Here is a 19,616-nt window from a genome sequence, read left to right on the forward strand (position 1 = left end):
TATGGAATAAAATGGACTATATTGTTTATATGATACTGGAAGAAGGGGAAGAGAATTTTGATCAGATTGATTTGTTGATAAATATTAGTACTCAAATACTGAGATTTGATGACATAGATGCGACATTACGGAAACCAGCTTGGTATAGAAAAAAAGCCAGAGTTAGATTTAAAAATGTGATTTAAAATCTTAATTATTGGGTCAAAAGGCTTTAGAAATTTGGACTGATTTGACAATCTAATTGAGTAAATGAAAGCAGTAAGATAATAACGGGTGTAATAATATGTTTGTTTTAGATATGATAGTTAATTTGGTTGAGAGTTAAATTTTACTTAACAGGCCGAAATGATTTTTTTCTGTGTGTGTTTTTTCTACTCTGTTTATATAGAAAACTATTTTGTAATAGCAGAAGAATTAGAGAGATCTATGACAAGAGAAGAAAGGGTATTAATTAATGATGTATTAAATTAAGAGATAGAATATATGTGAAAATATTAGAATGTTATTCTTGGAATATTATGTGTGTTGTAGAAGGGATACCCAAAATTTTATTAATATGTTTGTTTAAGATTAATTGGAATATTTTAATTGAAATTAGTGGAGCTTAAAAGCAGGAGTGATTTATGTAGATGTAATAGTAGGGATGCTTCCATGGATTGATTGAATTTTAAGAAGAAATAGATTAAACTAAATTTGTTATATCATGTGAGGAAATAGAGGGGGGAATTTTTTTTCTTTTTTTAAGGTATTAATTTTAGTTATATATATATGACTTGTTTTGCTATGATTGATCACCCTTTCACCTTGGTGTTTTCCTGAGCACTTTGATGTTAAAATTTAAAACACCAATAAAATGTGTAATTTAATGCTAGCAACAATCCACCACTCTTCCAATAACATTTCCCTGATATCCTGACATTGACCCAGGTCAGATATCCTGCCCAGATCTTATCTGCTGTTTTTCTACTTCCCTCAAACTTTCTAAGGATAGTTGCAGATTGCAGTCAATAATTTATTTGTGTTACATGACCAAAGAATAAAATTTTCTGCGTAAAAATCATGTCCTCAAAAAAGCAAAATATTTTATCCAGACCTTATTGATTAGTTCTTCTTGCAGTATTGTAACAACCGTCTCCAAATCCATAATTCAAAGACATCTTTCTCTCTTGCTCTCTCTCTTTCTCTTTCTCTTGCATAGGAACTATAATTTCTATGAGAATAAAGTTCAGACTAATTAATTGTTTTTCCAGAGCTAATGTTTGCAATGTCTAGCTTTCAAACTGTACATTTATATGGGAAAAACAATTAATTATTCTGAACTTTATTCCCATAGAAATCATTTTATCCTTTACAATAAACTTTGTAACTGTCTTCTCCCTAGGATTAATCTGTTTACTTCTCCAGTATCCCAAAAAATGGAACTGTCTATTATCTTCACTTCTCCATTGCACTGTTCACTTGCTGGTTGACATTATGTTTACTTCTTAATATTTAACACTATCCCAAATTTTTATTTTCATTTTTCTCATTGTTAACTGAAAATAAAGAAGATTTAGAAAAAGCTGTATTGTCCCTTTAATTCAAAATGTTACTATTTTGACTTTCAGGTTTGATTTCAGATGCCATCTTTTTCAATCTCACCATTCTTAGACAGTACAGTAATTATTTACTAAGCAAGAAAAACACTGAGGCACCCTCTCATTGTCTTTCCTATTCTGAACCGTCTGTTCCCCACAAGAACAACTTAAAAGAAAATTAAATAAATACAAATTCTTTAGATGAGATATGTTAAATTAAAAGGTCTTCTATGAAAACCTTGCTTTCAAATCTATTGTTGAATGCCTTTGCCGCATCTCTAACATTTTTTAAAATTTAATAATAACTTTTTGAATTTATTTTAAAATAATTCTCCTTACTCCCAGCTGCAATTTTTATAACTACAGCTCAGAATAGCCTTCAAAAATATGTTTGATCATTTTTTCCATTCTTTTAACTGAAAATAATTTTTGTATGTGGTACAGTTTGCTTCATACTTGAAATCCCCCATGATTCTTTAGCAGAATCATGGACAAAAGTGTTCTAATTTGCAACCCATTTCCATTCCACAATAGCAACAACCCACACACAACCCAACCCCACAGCAAAAACCTGGCAGCAAAAGAATGTGTCTCCACAAACTTAGTAAAATTCTACAAATTACACCTATGGGGAGGGGAGATGAAAAGAAATACAGATACATGACTACCAACAAGCAGAGTTGTAGAGCTGATGTCTGCAGTCAGTAAATAAGTAATCCCTTATCCTTACATTCATTCTCACAAACTACCAGGGATGTTTGCAACAATCCAAGATTTTTTTTCAAAATGTTGAAGCGTATGTTGTGATGTCATGATTCAAGCACTGCCTTTGTACTTGTATGAACATCATGATGCAAGTAGTAAAAAAGAAAGCAGAGTTTTGCATCTCCAATCACAATACATGTTTGGTAACTTGTTTGGTAATCAGGCGACTGGAGGCTAAAACATATAGTATAAGGAATGGTTGCTGGAATTGGATATGTCTACTCAGTACTTTTTTTGTAAAAAAAAAAAAAAAAAAAGGTGCCGAACTCACACGTCATACAACCTCCCCCCTTGCCTACCCTACAAGGTTCCATCCCAAAAAGGTGCCGGAACTCCATTCTGGGTGTTCTATGACAAAAAAATCCCTGTGTCTACTCTAGTTTAGTGAAGAGAAGGATGAGGGGGGACATGATAGCAGTGTTCCAATATCTCAGGGTTGCCACAAAGAAGAGAAGTCAAGCTATTCTCCAAACCACCTGAAGGCAGGACAAGAAGCAACGGATGGAAACTAATCAAGGAGAGAAGCAATCTAGAACTAAGGAGAAATCTTCTGACAGTTAGAACAATTAATCAGTGGAACAACTTGCCTCCAGAAGCTATGAATGCTCCAACACTGGAAGTTTTTTAAGAAGAGACTGGACAGCCATTTGTCTGAAATGGTATAGTGTTTCCTGCCTGAGCAGGGGGTTGGACTGGATGACCTCCAAGGTCCCTTCCAACTTTATTATTATTATCATTATTATTATTATTATTATCGATCATCGCACAGTCAGCCAGATGTTCAGACTGGATTTGGCATTTTGTCTACCTATCGAGTCCTTACCCAGGACCTGGGATAGGCAGATGTGGATGTTTGATGGTATTACAGATATCGTCGCAGGATGGAAGCAGTTCCTAATAAGGCCGCCTTTTGCAATTGACTAATAGCGAATTTGTCAATGCCAATGGTGTTCAAGTGGTGCTCCAGTTGTTTTGGGATTGCACCCAAGGAGCCTATTACTATTGGTACTACCCTTGCTTGCTTTTGCCACAGTCTTTCTATTTCTATTTGTAGGTCTTTGTATTTTGTTATCTTCTCCAGTTCTTTCTCGTCTATTCTGCTGTCTCCAGGCACTGCCACGGTCCACTATCCAGACTTTTTTTGTCTTTCTTATCGACAATTGTTAAGTCTGGGGTGTTATGTTGCAGGTACTTGTCTGTTTGAATTCTGAAGTCCCAGAACAGTTTAATTTTATCATTTTCTATGACTTTCTCTATTTTATGATCCCACCAGTTTTTGCTTACAGGCAAATGATATTTTTTGCAGATCTTCCAATGCACCATTGTTGCTACTTTGTCATGCCGCTGCTTGTAATCAGTCTGTGCAATCTTCTTGCAACAGCTTACCAAGTGGTCCACTGTTTCTTCAGCTTCTTTGCATAGGCGGCACTTACTGTCTGTTGCTGTCTTCTCAATTTTGACTTTGTATGCATTTGTCCTTAAGGCTTGGTCTTGTGCAGCCAGAATTAGTCCCTCGGTCTCTTTCTTCAATTTTCCTGCTCTTAGCCATTGCCAGGTCTTGTTATTATCTGCTTTCCCAGCTATTTTTTTAATGTATTGGCCATGTAGTGCTTTGTCTTCCCATGCCTCTATTCTGTTCTTCATTTGGTCTTTCTTGTAGGCCAGTTTGGTCTCTCCAGTAGTTAGTAAGCCTTCCTGATATACTAATTTCAGTGCATCTTCATCATTGTTCTTCAGATATTCTTCCAAAGCCATTTTTTCTTCTTCAACCATCTGATGTACTTGTAGCATTCCACGCCCACCTATTTGTTATTATTATTATTATTATTGATCATCGCACAGTCAGCCAGATGTTCAGACTGGATTTGGCATTTTGTCTACTTATCGAGTCCTTACCCAGGACCTGGGATAGGCAGATGTGGATGTTTGATGGTATTACAGATATCGTCGCAGGATGGATGATGATGATGATGATGATTGATCATCGCACAATCAGCCAGATGTTCAGACTGGATTTGGCATTTTGTCTACCTATCGAGTCCTTACCCAGGACCTGGGATAGGCAGATGTGGATGTTTGATGGTATTACAGATATCGTCACAGGATGGATGATGATGATGATGATGATGATTGATCATCGCACAATCAGCCAGATGTTCAGACTGGATTTGGCATTTTGTCTACTTATCGAGTCCTTACCCAGGACCTGGGATAGGCAGATGTGGATGTTTGATGGTATTACAGATATCGTCGCAGGATGGATGATGATGATGATGATGATGATGATGATGATGATGATGATGATGATTGATCATCGCACAATCAGCCAGATGTTCAGACTGGATTTGGCATTTTGTCTACTTATTGAGTCTTTACCGAGGACCTGGGATAGGCAGATGTGGATGTTTGATGGTATTACAGATATCATCGCAGATTGGATGATGATGATGATGATGATTGATCATCGCACAATCAGCCAGATGTTCAGACTGGATTTGGCATTTTGTCTACTTATCGAGTCCTTACCCAGGACCTGGGATAGGCAGATGTGGATGTTTGATGGTATTACAGATATCGTCGCAGGATGGATGATGATGATGATGATGATGATGATGATGATTGATCATCGCACAATCAGCCAGATGTTCAGACTGGATTTGGCATTTTGTCTACTATCGAGTCCTTACCCAGGACCTGGGATAGGCAGATGTGGATGTTTGATGGTATTACAGATATCGTCACAGGATGGATGATGATGATGATGATGATTGATCATCGCACAATCAGCCAGATGTTCAGACTGGATTTGGCATTTTGTCTACTTATTGAGTCCTTACCCAGGACCTGGGATAGGCAGATGTGGATGTTTGATGGTATTACAGATATCGTCGCAGGATGGATGGATGATGATGATGATGATGATGATGATGATTGATCATCGCACAATCAGCCAGATGTTCAGACTGGATTTGGCATTTTGTCTACCTATCGAGTCCTTACCCAGGACCTGGGATAGGCAGATGTGGATGTTTGATGGTATTACAGATATCGTCACAGGATGGATGATGATGATGATGATGATTGATCATCGCACAATCAGCCAGATGTTCAGACTGGATTTGGCATTTTGTCTACTTATTGAGTCCTTACCCAGGACCTGGGATAGGCAGATGTGGATGTTTGATGGTATTACAGATATCGTCACAGGATGGATGATGATGATGATGATGATGATGCATGTTCATCTACCATCAGATGTGGATCAGATATCTTGATCCATCGCATTTTCATCATACCTATCGAGTCCTTACCCAGGACCTGGGATAGGCAGATGTGGATGTTTGATGGTATTACAGATATCGTCGCAGGATGGAAGCAGTTCCTAGTAAGGCCGCCTTTTGCAATTGACTACTTATTATTATTATTATTATCATTATTATCATTATTATTATTATTATTAATATCTTGTCCAAAACCTTCCATTGCATGCCAAATATTCAGATTCATAGAACTGGTGAAATGCCTGTGAGGAATGCTGCCTATGAAGAAGTAGCTGGTATGAGGGACTGTAGTGAACTGGCAATTTGCCAAGAAGGAGGGAGCATATTCTAATGAGGAAGGGGTGAGACAATTGGCAACACATACTGGAGCTGAAAATGGTCCCAGCAATTAATCAGTATCATCTCATGAAATCCAGAAAGTACCCCAGGAGGCATGATTCCTCTGACATCATGCCTGCCCTAATCAGATAAGTCATATGTTGAGCCACAATGTTATGTGAGCCCATTTAGTTTGTGTGATACCAGATGCTTCTGGCCCAGTTCTGTTTCACTGGCTTTTATTATTTGATTTAATTATTTCTGTTTAATTTCTGAAAAATGGTTATGTGCTTTTTTGAGTTATGAATGAACTTTCAGTTTTCTCTGAATAGATTATTAGCTAAAGTATTTTTTATAACCTATTCTTTAACTAAGAGAACATAACAATTGGTGATTACCTGCTGAGGTATTCTCTAGGCATAAAACACTATCATTAGTCCATTGTAATTTTTCATTCCATAATGAGTCCACAGTCTTTAAAGGCAGAAATAAAATAAGACACAAATGAGATACACTATAATAAAAACGCACAAAGTGGGAGAATAAGAGCAGGAAAATAAATCTGAGTGAATATTCAATCAGCATTGTGTGATCTCTATCTTCTTTGCTGTTTCAGAAGGCTACGTAGCCAACAACTTCGGGATAGGCTATCTTTAGGGTTTAGCAAACTGGCAAACATTGCATAGCCATTATCCAAACATATTTACACCTTTACAAATACCTATAAATATGTGTACATCTATATTTATTTCTCATGTGCAAACAAAGTTATCTGACTAGTCCTGCAGAATATTCAGGGATTTGTGGGATAAGGCAAGAAGACACTGCCCCATGGATTCAGTGAATGCTTAGAAGGTATTTGAAAACATACAACATACCCAACTGCTGCAAAAATATGTTTGCATTTCTATCTGCTGTGCTGCTTATTTTGCATTGGCTTTCCAGACCTTCTCTTCTTTTGCTGATTTAATAATTGCTTTGGAATGCCCCAGTGTGATGTAGCAAGTGAAGAATTAGAGAGGTGCAAAGAGGAGCAAAGAATCAACATTTGGGCTTCCTGTCTTGTTTCTACTCAGAAGGAAAGAAACAGATTCTAAAATGCAGATAAGTCAAGACAGTTACACTGAGCTTTTTCCAATTTTACAGTTGTTACAATCAACAATGCCTCTCAGATGGCTTTGCACTCTCTTCTGACATGCATACACACACGTTCTCAGCACTGTGTTTAATGTAAAAACTCTATGACAATTATTTTCCATTACACTACACACATGTTTATCATTAACCTTATTTTCATTGCTGAAGTCCCTATCTGTTAGTTTTCATCTCTTTTGAAACAATGTATGAGCTGTGCTCAAATAGCAATAGAAATTTGCAAAGTTTACTTTGTAGAAAGATAGACAGAATACCAGTGAAACATCATTCGGCATGTGACAGCCTTATTTAAATATATGAAGAAAATATTAATAGATTGCTTGTCAAGAGCCTAATGGTTTGGGAACATATATCCCTCTTGAAAAATCCTGGTTTGAACATGTTCCAGTTTACATCCTCATATTTTATCAAACAAGCTGTGTGTGATTTACAAAAGAACCATTTCGTTTATTTACTTTACTTTACTTTACTTTACTTTACTTTACTTTACTTTACCTTACTTTACTTTACCTCTGCTTTGTGGAGATAGATTTCAGAAACTGTTATATCTTTTTTTTATTATTAAAAGTTTTAAAAATTTTATACAATATATATCCCAAATCCCTCCCCCCCTCCCCCACTTCCCAGAGCTGATTACAGGGTTACAAATAAACAATCGTAATCTAACTAACATTACCCAACTATACAAACAGTCAAATCCATAACATGCTTTAACTCCTTTTCAAAAAAGTATTAACAAATTAAATACAATAATAATAATATAATTAAACCATAAAACTAAGAGTAATATAAGTTCTACCATATCAAACTATTAATAATAATCTAAAATTTACTCATAAGCTAGATAATACTTTTTAGTCTCATATTTATTCTGAATATAATCTATCCATCTTCTCCAAACCGAAATATATCTTTCTTGTGAGTAGTCCTTCAAATAAGCGGAAATTTTTGGCATTTCTGCTAAATTAGACACCTTGAGTATCCATTCTTCCATAGTAGGCAAAGAATCTTTCTTCCAATATTGCCCCACCAATAATCTTGCAGCTATTATAAGATTCAACATCAAATTAATTTCTTTAACATCAAAATCTACAATAACACATATCAAAAATAATTGTGGCATAAACTTAATCTTTCTCTTAAAAATATTTTGAATGTTCCACCAAATCTTAATCCAAAAAGCTTTTATATTTCTACAAGCCCGCCAAATATGAAAATAAGTTGCATCTAAGCTTCCACATCTCCAACATTTGGGCTGTAAATTAGGATACATACAGGACAGCTTTTGAGGATCCAAATGCCACCTATAAAACATTTTATAAAAATTTTCTGTTAAGTTTTGAGCTTGAGTAAATTTTACATTTCTAACCCAAATTGTCTCCCATGTGTCCAACAGAATCGACTCTTGAATATTTTGTGCCCATTTTACCATACAGTCTTTAACTAACTCCGTTTCAGAATCCAATTCTATTAAAACATTATAAATTCTCTTTATATGGGCTCGAGTTTGATCTTTAATTTGTTATACCAAATTCACGTCATCGTAATACCAACCTTTTGATCTAAACTCCACTTGACTAATAATTGATTATACTGAAACCAAGAGTGTACAATATTTTCTTGCTTCAACTCAGCTAAAGATTTTAATTGCCAATCCTTCCCTACCAAACTAAGTAATTCCTTATAAGAAATCCTATCCATCCTGTTATATCTTTTGAGAAGTTTGTTTCATTCTGGATTCGATGCTATAGATCAGAAGTCAGGGCCATATGATCTTTTATATCACCAATTCTTGTGCAAATCAGTGAACTAAGTTGGAAACAATGAGATCCACCCAATTCCAATCCGGATCAGAAACAGCCAATGGTGGAGGAAATATCAAGATGTATCCACAGCTCTGGATCACAGAGAGACTTCCAAAATACAAAACCTGTTTGTGTAAGCTCAGTCAGCAGAAGGTAATTTGTGCACCTTAATGGGATTCTGGCAGGATCAAAAAAAATGTATTATCTAATAACAATTCAGTTATTAAACTTACCTTAATATTTAGGTCTGGGTACTAATCTAAATAGAGAATATCTACTATATGTAGTAGGGTCAATAACAACTTAATGGCAAAAACTAATCTAAACACTACATTTAATCATAACAATTCCAACTTCATATGATTATCAAATCTCTTCTCAGAATAAAGATTGGCAAGATAAATTGAAAGCTGGTGATGTGTCTATATGGAAATTTGATATGTTTCTCTTGTACTAAGAGTTACATAAATCAGTTCAGATTTTGTGCAATATGCCTCACTCTCTGTTCTAATTGAAGGATATCAGCTCTGATATAAGTTCTGATTTCTTCATTTGATTTTAGTATAACAGCATCAGTGCAAGAATTAGAAAAAAAATCACTAAATTGTTGCCTGAGATCTGATATGTTAAAATGCTTGACCGCTAATCAAATAAAGAAGAGCGATATGTGTTGTATTTCTGTTCTCTTCTCTTTTACAACAACAAAAGGGCTTTAATAACACATTTATTATGGTATATGTGTAGACTGCTTCGTTAGATGAATAAAATGTTTGTCTTCTGGTTTCAGATATGCGTAAGTAAAGCATTTATATTCCAAGATCACCTCAGATGGGGACTGCAGCCAAGAAATTAAAAGACACTTGCTCCTGGGGAGGAAAGCTATGGCAAATCTAGACAGCATACTAAAAAGCAGAGACATCACCCTGCCAACAAAAGTGTGTATAGTTAAGGCCATGGTTTTCCCAGTTGCAATGTATGGACGTGAAAGTTGGACCATGAGAAAGGCTGAGCGATAAAGAATTGATGCCTTTGAACTATGGTATTGGAGAAGACTCCTGCGGGTCCCTTGGAAGAGATCAACCCCGACTGCTCTTTAGAAGGCCAGATCCTGAAGCTGAAACTCAAATACTTTGGCCACCTAATGAGAAGGAAGGACTCACTGGAGAAGGGCCTAATGCTGGGAAAGATTGAGGCAATAGAAGAAGGGGACGACAGAGAATGAGATGGCTGGATGGAGTCACTGAAGCAGTAGGTGTGAACTTAAATGGACTCCAGAAGATGGTAGAGGACAGGAAGACCTGGAGGAACGTTGTCCATGGGGTCGCGATGGGTCGGACACGACTTCGCAATTAACAACAACAAAATTTAGGTATCTTATATTAAGGTAATTTCTTGATGATACTGGCATGATTTTACATCATCAGCAATCTCCTGATTTGTTAATTAATTTTGATCAGAATAGAGCTGAAAGAGAAGTTAATACATTTAGGTTAATACATTTACAGTAATGCATTAGGGGATTTTGCACACTAGAGGGCATTGCTGCACTGTACTATTGATATACTATAACTAAAAAGGTACTTCTGTTTAAAAAATCTTAAATTACTCTTATTTAAGTTAAATATGATTTATATTATGTGTAAAATATGTCTTATTCAGCAGTATAGTTAGCCGTTCCCCCAGAATTCTCTCTAGCTAGTCCAAAATACAAAAACTAAATCATAATAAAGTAATAATAATTAAGATATGAAAAGCATACAGGGTATTAGATGTTTATTAATTTATATCCAGCATTTCACTTTGTAGCTAAATATTCCTCACCTTTGGAAACAACCTCACTTACATTGTGCTGGCTGTTAGTCTAGAGCACGGGTATCAAACTCGCCGCGTCATGTATAGTGATTTTTTTCGCATTGCTGGAGCTGGGTGGGCACGGCCTCTGCATGATGCAACGGGCCGGCAGTTTGACACCCTTGGTCTAGAGAGTGGGTAGCTTATTGCAAGTAGTTTCCAGCATGGTTGAATTGTTAAAGTTTGACTAGGATTATAGAGACGAAAGTTCAACTTCATACTCAGCTATGGAAACTCACTGGATTGCTTCAATCCAACCATTCTCCTTCTGACTCAAAGGTTGTTTGTGAGATAAAAGATATGACTTGCATAAATTTGCAAGAATTAATAAAATTACATGAATTAATGAATCTAGAGCAGGGATGTCAAACTGCCGGCCTGAGTCATGGCGAAACTGCACCCATTCCATTGCTGGCAATGGAAAAAAAGGTGCAATACATTGCAACACGTCACATGACGTTTGACACCCCTGATCTAGAGTGTTGTTTTGGAACAGCCTAGTTTTACATTCCTGTCAAATAGGCATGTACCAAAAGTAAATGTGTTAAGTTCATAAACTAATATATCTAATATAAACCTATGTTTTGAAATACTGTCAGGAATTACAGTATTCTTTTAAAGAAAATTGATGCTTTCAGGGAAAGCAGGACAAATGTTTTTGTGTTAAATTCTATCTGCATGTTTCCAAATGGCCAACCAAAAATGACATCATTGCTTCTAACTGTCAAGAGAAGCTCACTTGGGAAACCTTAGTTTATATTACAGTCAGCTGTGGGAATGCAACAGGGATGATCTCATCCAGAGATGAATAGGTTTGAACTTGGCACTTTTTCTTTACATGAAATCAACCTGTCTTTAATTGGTGTGAATCTGAGAGATTCGGATTTCCTGTAGCTTTACACATCACTATTGCTTAAAAACAGATATAAAATTAAAGAAAAAATCTGGTTTATGCAACTGTTCAGTGCAGTAAAATTTATGATAGTAGAAAATAGTTATGTACAAATGGATTTCTGTTGGACTGTGTGGGAAAGACTTCAGTTGTTAAGCATATTACCCTTCTAGATGTCCAGTGATTAAAAGTCACATTATAATATAAATGTCAATATATACACATCTGTGACAGATTAATAGTGGGGATTATTGTATATGTATATAATAGCAACTTCAGCCTAATGCAAATCTGTTTGGTTTCTCTGATTGGGCTAAAGTATTTCTAGAAAATAGACAATGGAAAGCAAGCAAGCAAGAAAATGCACCAGTAATATAGCTAATAAGTAAAAACTAGACAAAAGGCAGAATATACTGCTGTTTATGCCTTTGAAAGAAAACCTGCCTCTGGAATAATAGAGAATTCATTGTTTATCTTGGACTACACTGCAGTAAAGGTGCTGGGCACAGTTTGGAAAGATAACAAATACTGCATGTCTACAAACTGCCTGTGCATTCAGTTACTATAAGAGGCTAATAACAGAGAGATCGGTAAACAAGTCAATGTCTATTTCCCCCTGCCCTGCTCTATTTTAATACATAAATCTGTGGAAAATGAACTGCAGCTTTTTTTTTTTTTAAGGGGCGATATGTACAATTTTGAGGTCTGAAATTAACCCCTCATAAACGTTTTGATGCTAAATTCATGCAAAATAGATGAAATTGTTATTGAAACAGAAAGATAGGAACAATATTCAGCACATTAGATCAGTGGTCCTCTTAGTTCAGGGGTCTTTAACTTCGGCAGAGAACTTAGGACCATCTTGGCCACGGAGAGTTTCACTGAAGGCTACATTTCAGAATGTAGCTAGAACAGCACTTCAGTTAATTAAAATTATTTAAATACAATTAACATTATGTTCTCATGCATTTTTCCTTCTGTTGGAATTTATAATTCAGTGCTGCCCAGAGCTATTTTAAGCCTTATAGAAGTGGAATGGGAGTTGCAGAATTGGAAGGGAAGGATTAGCCGCTTTCCTTTTTTTTTTTCCAACAACTATCTCATTGAACATGCTGATTATTGAAACTGTTTGGGTCTCTGATTACTGCACTACTCAAGAACAATAACAGGATGCTATTATTAAGGGAATACAAGGACAGATTCTTGAAATGATAATGGAGAGACAGGATGAAAGCTTATCCATTTTTACCAAAAAGAGAATTTCTAAAGTTACCTAAGTTTTAAAGTTCCAAAGAATGCAATTTACAGAAGACAAACCTTTCAGCATCAACTTATGAAAACATATTATAAGACATATCAAGATTTAATTCATTACGCTTTGGTTCCATATACTATTCAAATGATGTCCTGATAAACCTTACATCGGAGTGGTGTCAAAATGTTTCCAAGTCTATTCTGCTGGTGTTACTCCACTTCTATATATTTTTCAAGAAATGTTTTCTGATAAATAGGAAGATATAAGTAATGAATAAGTAATTGCATTTATTTCACTAAAATCAGAAAGTTACCTCAGATTTTTACCATAGCTTGATCAAATTTTTTATTTAATGCTGGAAATTTTTCTGTGGCTTTATTGAATCACAAAGCAGTAAATCATTAAAATATGAGTCAGCTATTAAATATCAGCTCAGTGCTTTTATTGTGAAGTCATTCAAAACTCCAGCTCATTTCTTATTTCTTTCTTCCATACATTTCATTAAATCTATGATTTTCTGATGCTTCTTCTGAAAGATTAATCTCCCACAATCAACATCTGCAGACACTGAATGGACTGGTATTTTGGTATGTTATCAAAAATTCATCTGATGAGTCTCAGTTAAAAGGGTTGATGACTTCAGCAAGTGTTTCAGAAGTCATTTATTAGTCTTGCATGTAATAATGGATATCAAAAAGCAAGTTTTAGATGGCAAGATGCTTTTTAATGCAACAGTTTGGAAATCTCATTGAACCACCTCCTAGGGCTATGTGTGGCAGTCTTTAATATCATTTTTTCTATCATTCACTTATTAACAATAAAGCAACAAACAAGACTTTATTGTTAACAAATTATAGAATTTACCCTCTACAACAGAGTATCTTTTATAGTTTTGAAGCTTGGTTAATATTTGTGCGTTAGTGTGTCTTTACCAGCTTCAATTTCATGGAGAATTTTCTCCATGCAAATATTTCCAATATTTTTGGGGGGAATATATTTTGTTATTCAGTATACCAAAAAGATGTTTGATAGTCAATTTTAATCCAAGAACAGGTTTGACAGTAGCTACATGTGTTCCATTATGGCAAATTCAATTAATATGTATTTGTTTCATAAATAAGTTTGAACTGACTCCGGAAGAGAATTACACATAAATTGGGAAAGTGCTGTACTAAATAGGACAGTTGGTCATCTAATACAGGGGTCCTCAATCTTGGCAACTTTAAGATTGTGGATTTCAAGTCTTAAAGGTGCCAAGGTTGAGGACCCTGATCTAATGCCTTACTGTCAAATGTGACAATCTGATTTCAGGAATATTTTCTTCTACTCTATCACTGAATAGAATGAAAAAAGACTTACAACAGAAATCAAAGATAATAAAAAAAAAGTTTCTTTCAACATATAAATAACAAGAAAAAAAGTCAAGGAAACTGTAGGTCTGCTAAAGAGAGAAGATGGCAAGGAAGTAACAAGCAATAGGGAGAAAGCAGAGCTGCTTAACTCATTCTTTGCATCTGTCTTCACACAAAAAGAAATTATAGCACAACATATCAAAAGAAAGTACTGCAAAAGACAAACTAGAAACAAAAATTAAAATAAGCAAGAAAATGATAAGAGAACACCTATCCAACCTTGACGAATATAGATCACCAGGACCTGACAGACTACATCCCAGAGTTCTGAAGAAGCTGGCAAATATTATCTCAGAACCATTGTGCCATATCTTTCAAAAATCCTGGAGCACCGGGGAAATACCTGAGGATTGGAAAAGGGCTGATGTGGTTCCCATCTTCAAGAAAAGGAAAAAAATAGACCCAGGAAACTACAGACCAATCACTGTAACATCAATACCTGGGAAGATCCTGAAAAATATAATCAAAAAACAGAACAACTAGAAGCAAACAAAATTATAACTGGGGTTTGTTAAAAACAAATCATGCCAAACCAATCTTATTTTATTCTTTGATAAAGTGACCAAATCAGTAGACCAGCGAAACAATGTGGACATAGTATACTTAGATTTCAGTAAGGCATTCAACAAAGTAGAGCATAATCTACTGCTTGGTAAACTAGAAAAAGGTGGAATAGACAACATCCACCACCAGATGGATTTGTAGCTCGCTGACAAACCATACTCAAGGAGTAGTCCTCAATGGTACTACATCCACATGGAGAGAGGTAAGCAGTGGGGTACCACAAGGCTCCATTATAAGCCCAGGACTCTTCAATATCTTCATCAATGACTTAGATGAGGGAATAGAAGAGGAACTCAGATGACACTATATTTGCAGATGACACTAAACTGGCAGGAATAGCTAACACCTCAGAAGACAAGCTCAGGATTCAAAAAGATCTTGACAAACTGGAATAATAGGCCCTATCCAACAAAATGAGTTTTAATGTGAAGAAAAGCAAAGTTTTACATTTAGGCAGGAAAAATCAAAGATATAAGTACAGATTAGGTGAGACCTGGCTCAAAAACAATAACTGTGAGAGGGACCTTGGAGTCCTAGTGGACGATCACTTGATTATGAGCCAGCAGTGTGCAGCAGCAGCCAAAAAAGCCAATACAATCCTGAGTTGCATAAACAGAGGCAAAGAATCAAGATCACCAAAGTATTAGTACTGCTTTATAAAACCCTAGTGAGACCACACCTGGAATACTGCAACTAATTTTGGTCACCATACCACAAAAAATATGTTGAGACTTTGGAAAAAGTTCAGAGAAGAGCAACTAAGATCATCCAAGGCCTGGAAACTAAAACATATAAAGAACAGCTGCAGGACTTGGGTTTGCCTAGTCTAAAGAAAAGAAGAAATAGGGGTGACATGATAGCAGTATTCCAGTATTTGAGAGGCTGCCACAAAGAAGAGGGGGTCAAATTATTCTCCAAAGCACCAAAGAGCAGGACAAGAAACAATGGTTGGAAACTGATCAAAGAGAGAAGCAACATAGAATTAAGGAGAAAGTTCCTAACAGTGAGGACAATTAACCAGTGGAACAGCTTACATTCAGAAATCGTGGGTACTCCATCACTAGAGGTTTTTAAGAAGAGACTGGACAGTCACTTGTCTGAGATGGTACAGGTTCTCCTTCTTGAGCAGAGGGGCTGGACTAGAAGACCTCCAAGGTCCCTTCCAGCTCTATTCTATTCTATTCTATTCTATTCTATTCTATTCTATTCTATTCTATTCTGAATATGTTAGGATGTGAACTGGACATTTTTGCTTAAGTACTGTAAATGTTTTGAGTTCCAATAGTTTAGATGATAATATAAAAAGTAGTCACAGAGCTCAAGGATGATAGCTATTCCTAATGAGAGGCAATAAAAGAATATAAATATATTAAGCATCTGCTAAAATGTTTTATTATTCATAACATAGGATGTTTCCCTCAAAAAGCTACAGTTTCAAAATTGTATCTCGGAGGATATTCTATCCCTCTGTGTTCACTCACCTATAGATACAGTGAAAAGTTTAAGTGCAAATGAAATAAGTAGTTTAAAAAAGGAAGTGGGCAATCTACTTTTACGCAGCCAATTTGTAAGTCCAGTTTACTAGAGCAAACTATGCTCCCAAGTCTTTGAAGCAAGTCATATATCCAGATGTTTCTTCACAATGTCTGGCACTATTTGTACTTGTTTGCAGTTCTAAGTTTGATAGAGTTGGGAACAAAATGATCTAAACCAAATTCTTAAGAAAACTGACCTTTTCTAAAGTTGCTTATGATTAAATACACATGAAATACCAAATTTTGTAAAAAAAAAATATCCTAACTGGCTGTCAAATGCTCTCATTCTTTGGTATCAAATTAACTTATCACTGATAAACTTCTCATATTTCCTGGCATTAGAAAAAAAAAATGTCAGAGCCCAGATATTGTTATCAGAATATGAGATATTGCACTGTAAAGGTCCCAATGGCATACTTGTACTCCCACATGGCAGTCAGAACATCAATATTCTAAAGAAAAAATGCATCCAGCTGTGAAAAATTCAAGACTCTAAAAACAAACAAAAAGAACTAATATTCAGACTCTGTACTTTGTAATAACAAGTCTCTAGCCCATTACGATATACTTTATATTAATGATACTTTATTAAACACACCTTGGCAGCAGTTTGTTATATTCATATGATTTATTTCCAGCTTTTAGATCTTGATGACATGGAAAAGATACATGGAAGAATAAGCACCACCATGTGCTTGCTTATCTCTTGCTGATTAATAAAGCTAGATTTGGTCTGGTGCTAAGATTAAGAGAAGCAATTAATGTCTCCTTGGCTGAAAAAGGTGTTTATGCATGCTTAAAAGAAGTAGTAATGACAGATGTATTCAAAAAGTTCTTCTAGTAAGGCCTCTGTAACCATAAGCCAGATCCAACTCTTTCATTATAGGGAATGGGGAATATGAAAAAATGACCTCATAGTCTCTCTTATCTATAAAGAAATACATAAAGCACCATCATTTCAAGTTCTGTTTCAGCAAAAATCCATTAAGGTTTACCAGAAATAACAACATATATTTTTTAACCTTGATGAAATGAACCAGCTTTGTATTCCTTCCTTTACTTATAACAATTTTAATCTATAGTCCATTCAAATAAAGTCTTAGGACTTGGTTATCTTTCCATTTTTTTTCTTGTCCCTTTTAATTAGATTCTTCAACATTTTAACAAGCCTTTTTTGTAAATACATTATAAGAATATTATCCAAGTCACTCTCGTCTTATTATTTATATGTATCTCTTTCTATTGTTAATACAATATCCAGTTTCTTTTGAATGTCCAGTGTAGTATATTTTCCGATGTCATTCTTGTAGCCTATCATTTGTAAATTCACTTTCAATTCAATCTTGAACTTGCCAGGTAAAATTTGTTCCTTTTCTTTTCAACAACATTAGCCATACCACAACTGAATCACACTATACGCATCATATCAGGCACAAGAACTACTCCCATATCACTCATGCTGTAAACAACAGCTTTGCCTCAGACATCCACCTATTAGGACAGCCAGAAACTTGTATATATAAAAAAAATCAATCTGCTTCAGGCCTGGATGCAAGAATGGTTCTTTATTGCTCCTCTAGAATGTCACAACATCCCCTGCTTTACAGTTAAACCAAAAGGATTTAATCTATTTTGTAAGACCTGGTCAATCTTCAATAGAATTATGACTCAATATGACAGATGTGCTAATTTCCTCCATAAATGGGGAAAGCTCTCCTCTTCGGAATGTAGCTGTGATGCTCCAAAGCAGACAATGCGACTTTTCGTGAAAGCCTCAAAGGTGTTTTTTCAAGAGGAAACTTGACTTTCTAATTTTTCTCTAAAGACGTTTTTCTTCTCATCCAAGAAGCCTCTTCATTTCAGAGCTGAAGAAGCTTCTTGGATGAGAAGCAAAACATCTTCAAAGAAAAACAAGAAAGTCCAGCTGCCTCTTGAAAAAGCACCTTTGAGATAACCATGACCTAGATTACTGAAAATCTCCATAGATATACCCTTTGAATGCATAGCAGGGGTTCTCAACCTTGGCAACTTTAAGACTTATGGACTTCAACTCTGGGAGTTGAAGTCCATAAGTCTTAAAGTTGCCAAGGTTGAGAACCCTGGAAGGGAAAGCCGAGAGACTTTCTGTATGCAATTCCATCATATATTGACTATATAGTCTACCTTTGAATTTGTAAATAGTTTTATATTTGCTTGAGAATGTAATTGTGATGTGCTTTTTAATATTTTTGCCATATGCTAAACACATAACATCTTTAGATATGGTCTCTCCATATAGACAGATGTCTCTCTTTTTTATTATAACATTTTATTGCATTATAAATTTTTATTATAAAATAAAATACAAAACAAAAAAAAACAAAAAAACAGATAGTAGGACCCAGTGGGGAAGGAAAAGGGAAAAAGAAATGAGGGGGAGGAAGGAAGGAAGGAAGAAGAACATTGATCCAACTTTGTTGCAGTAGAATAAAGCATTAATATAAAACCTCCACTTTTTACTTTTCCAAAGTAGTATAAACTAGCCATTTCTACAACAATATAATCAATAAGTCCCAAAATCAAAGTTTCATTTTTTTTCACCTCAAGCACAAAATCTAGAAGTGGTCTCCATGTGGAAACAAAAGTATTTATGTTCTTTTCTTTAATCAAAACAGTCAATTTAGCCAACTCTATCAACTTCTGTAGCCATTCATCCATAGCAGGAATCGAAATGTCCTTCCATTTTTGTGTATACAATAGTCTTACTTCCATTGACATATATAAAATCAGGCAGATGTCTTTCGATATTATTATTTTTTTTACTAAGGGTTGAAGGAAATTCACCCAATGCTGTCAAACCCAGCCTCCAAAGGTATCTAACAGCTGAAAAGCAGTTAACAAGTAGTTCTGAAAGGAAGTATGCAAACTTAGTGTCCTTTTAAGACACTATCATGGTTTGAACAAGATGGCTATTCCCCCATTTCCCAAACTCTAAACTTGTTGGAGACTGCTATCTTGCAGTCTCCTTGCAGGAGTAGCTGTCAGGAACACTTTTGAGTGATCTCAAGTCTTTCCCTTGTCCGGAGAGGTTTTGAACAGCCAGTCTGCTCACCTGGACTTCATTCTGCTGCAGGTGTCGGCACTATTTTTTGCCATTTCTTTCTCCAGAGGTCTAAATTCTAGATCCTTTCATGGTGTCCAAGATTCTACTGTGTCACCTATACGAT

The sequence above is a fragment of the Crotalus tigris genome, unplaced genomic scaffold, assembly GCF_016545835.1.
Source record: "Crotalus tigris isolate CLP2741 ecotype Arizona unplaced genomic scaffold, ASM1654583v1 scf7180000024115.3125172, whole genome shotgun sequence".
Classification (NCBI taxonomy): Eukaryota; Metazoa; Chordata; class Lepidosauria; order Squamata; family Viperidae; genus Crotalus; species Crotalus tigris.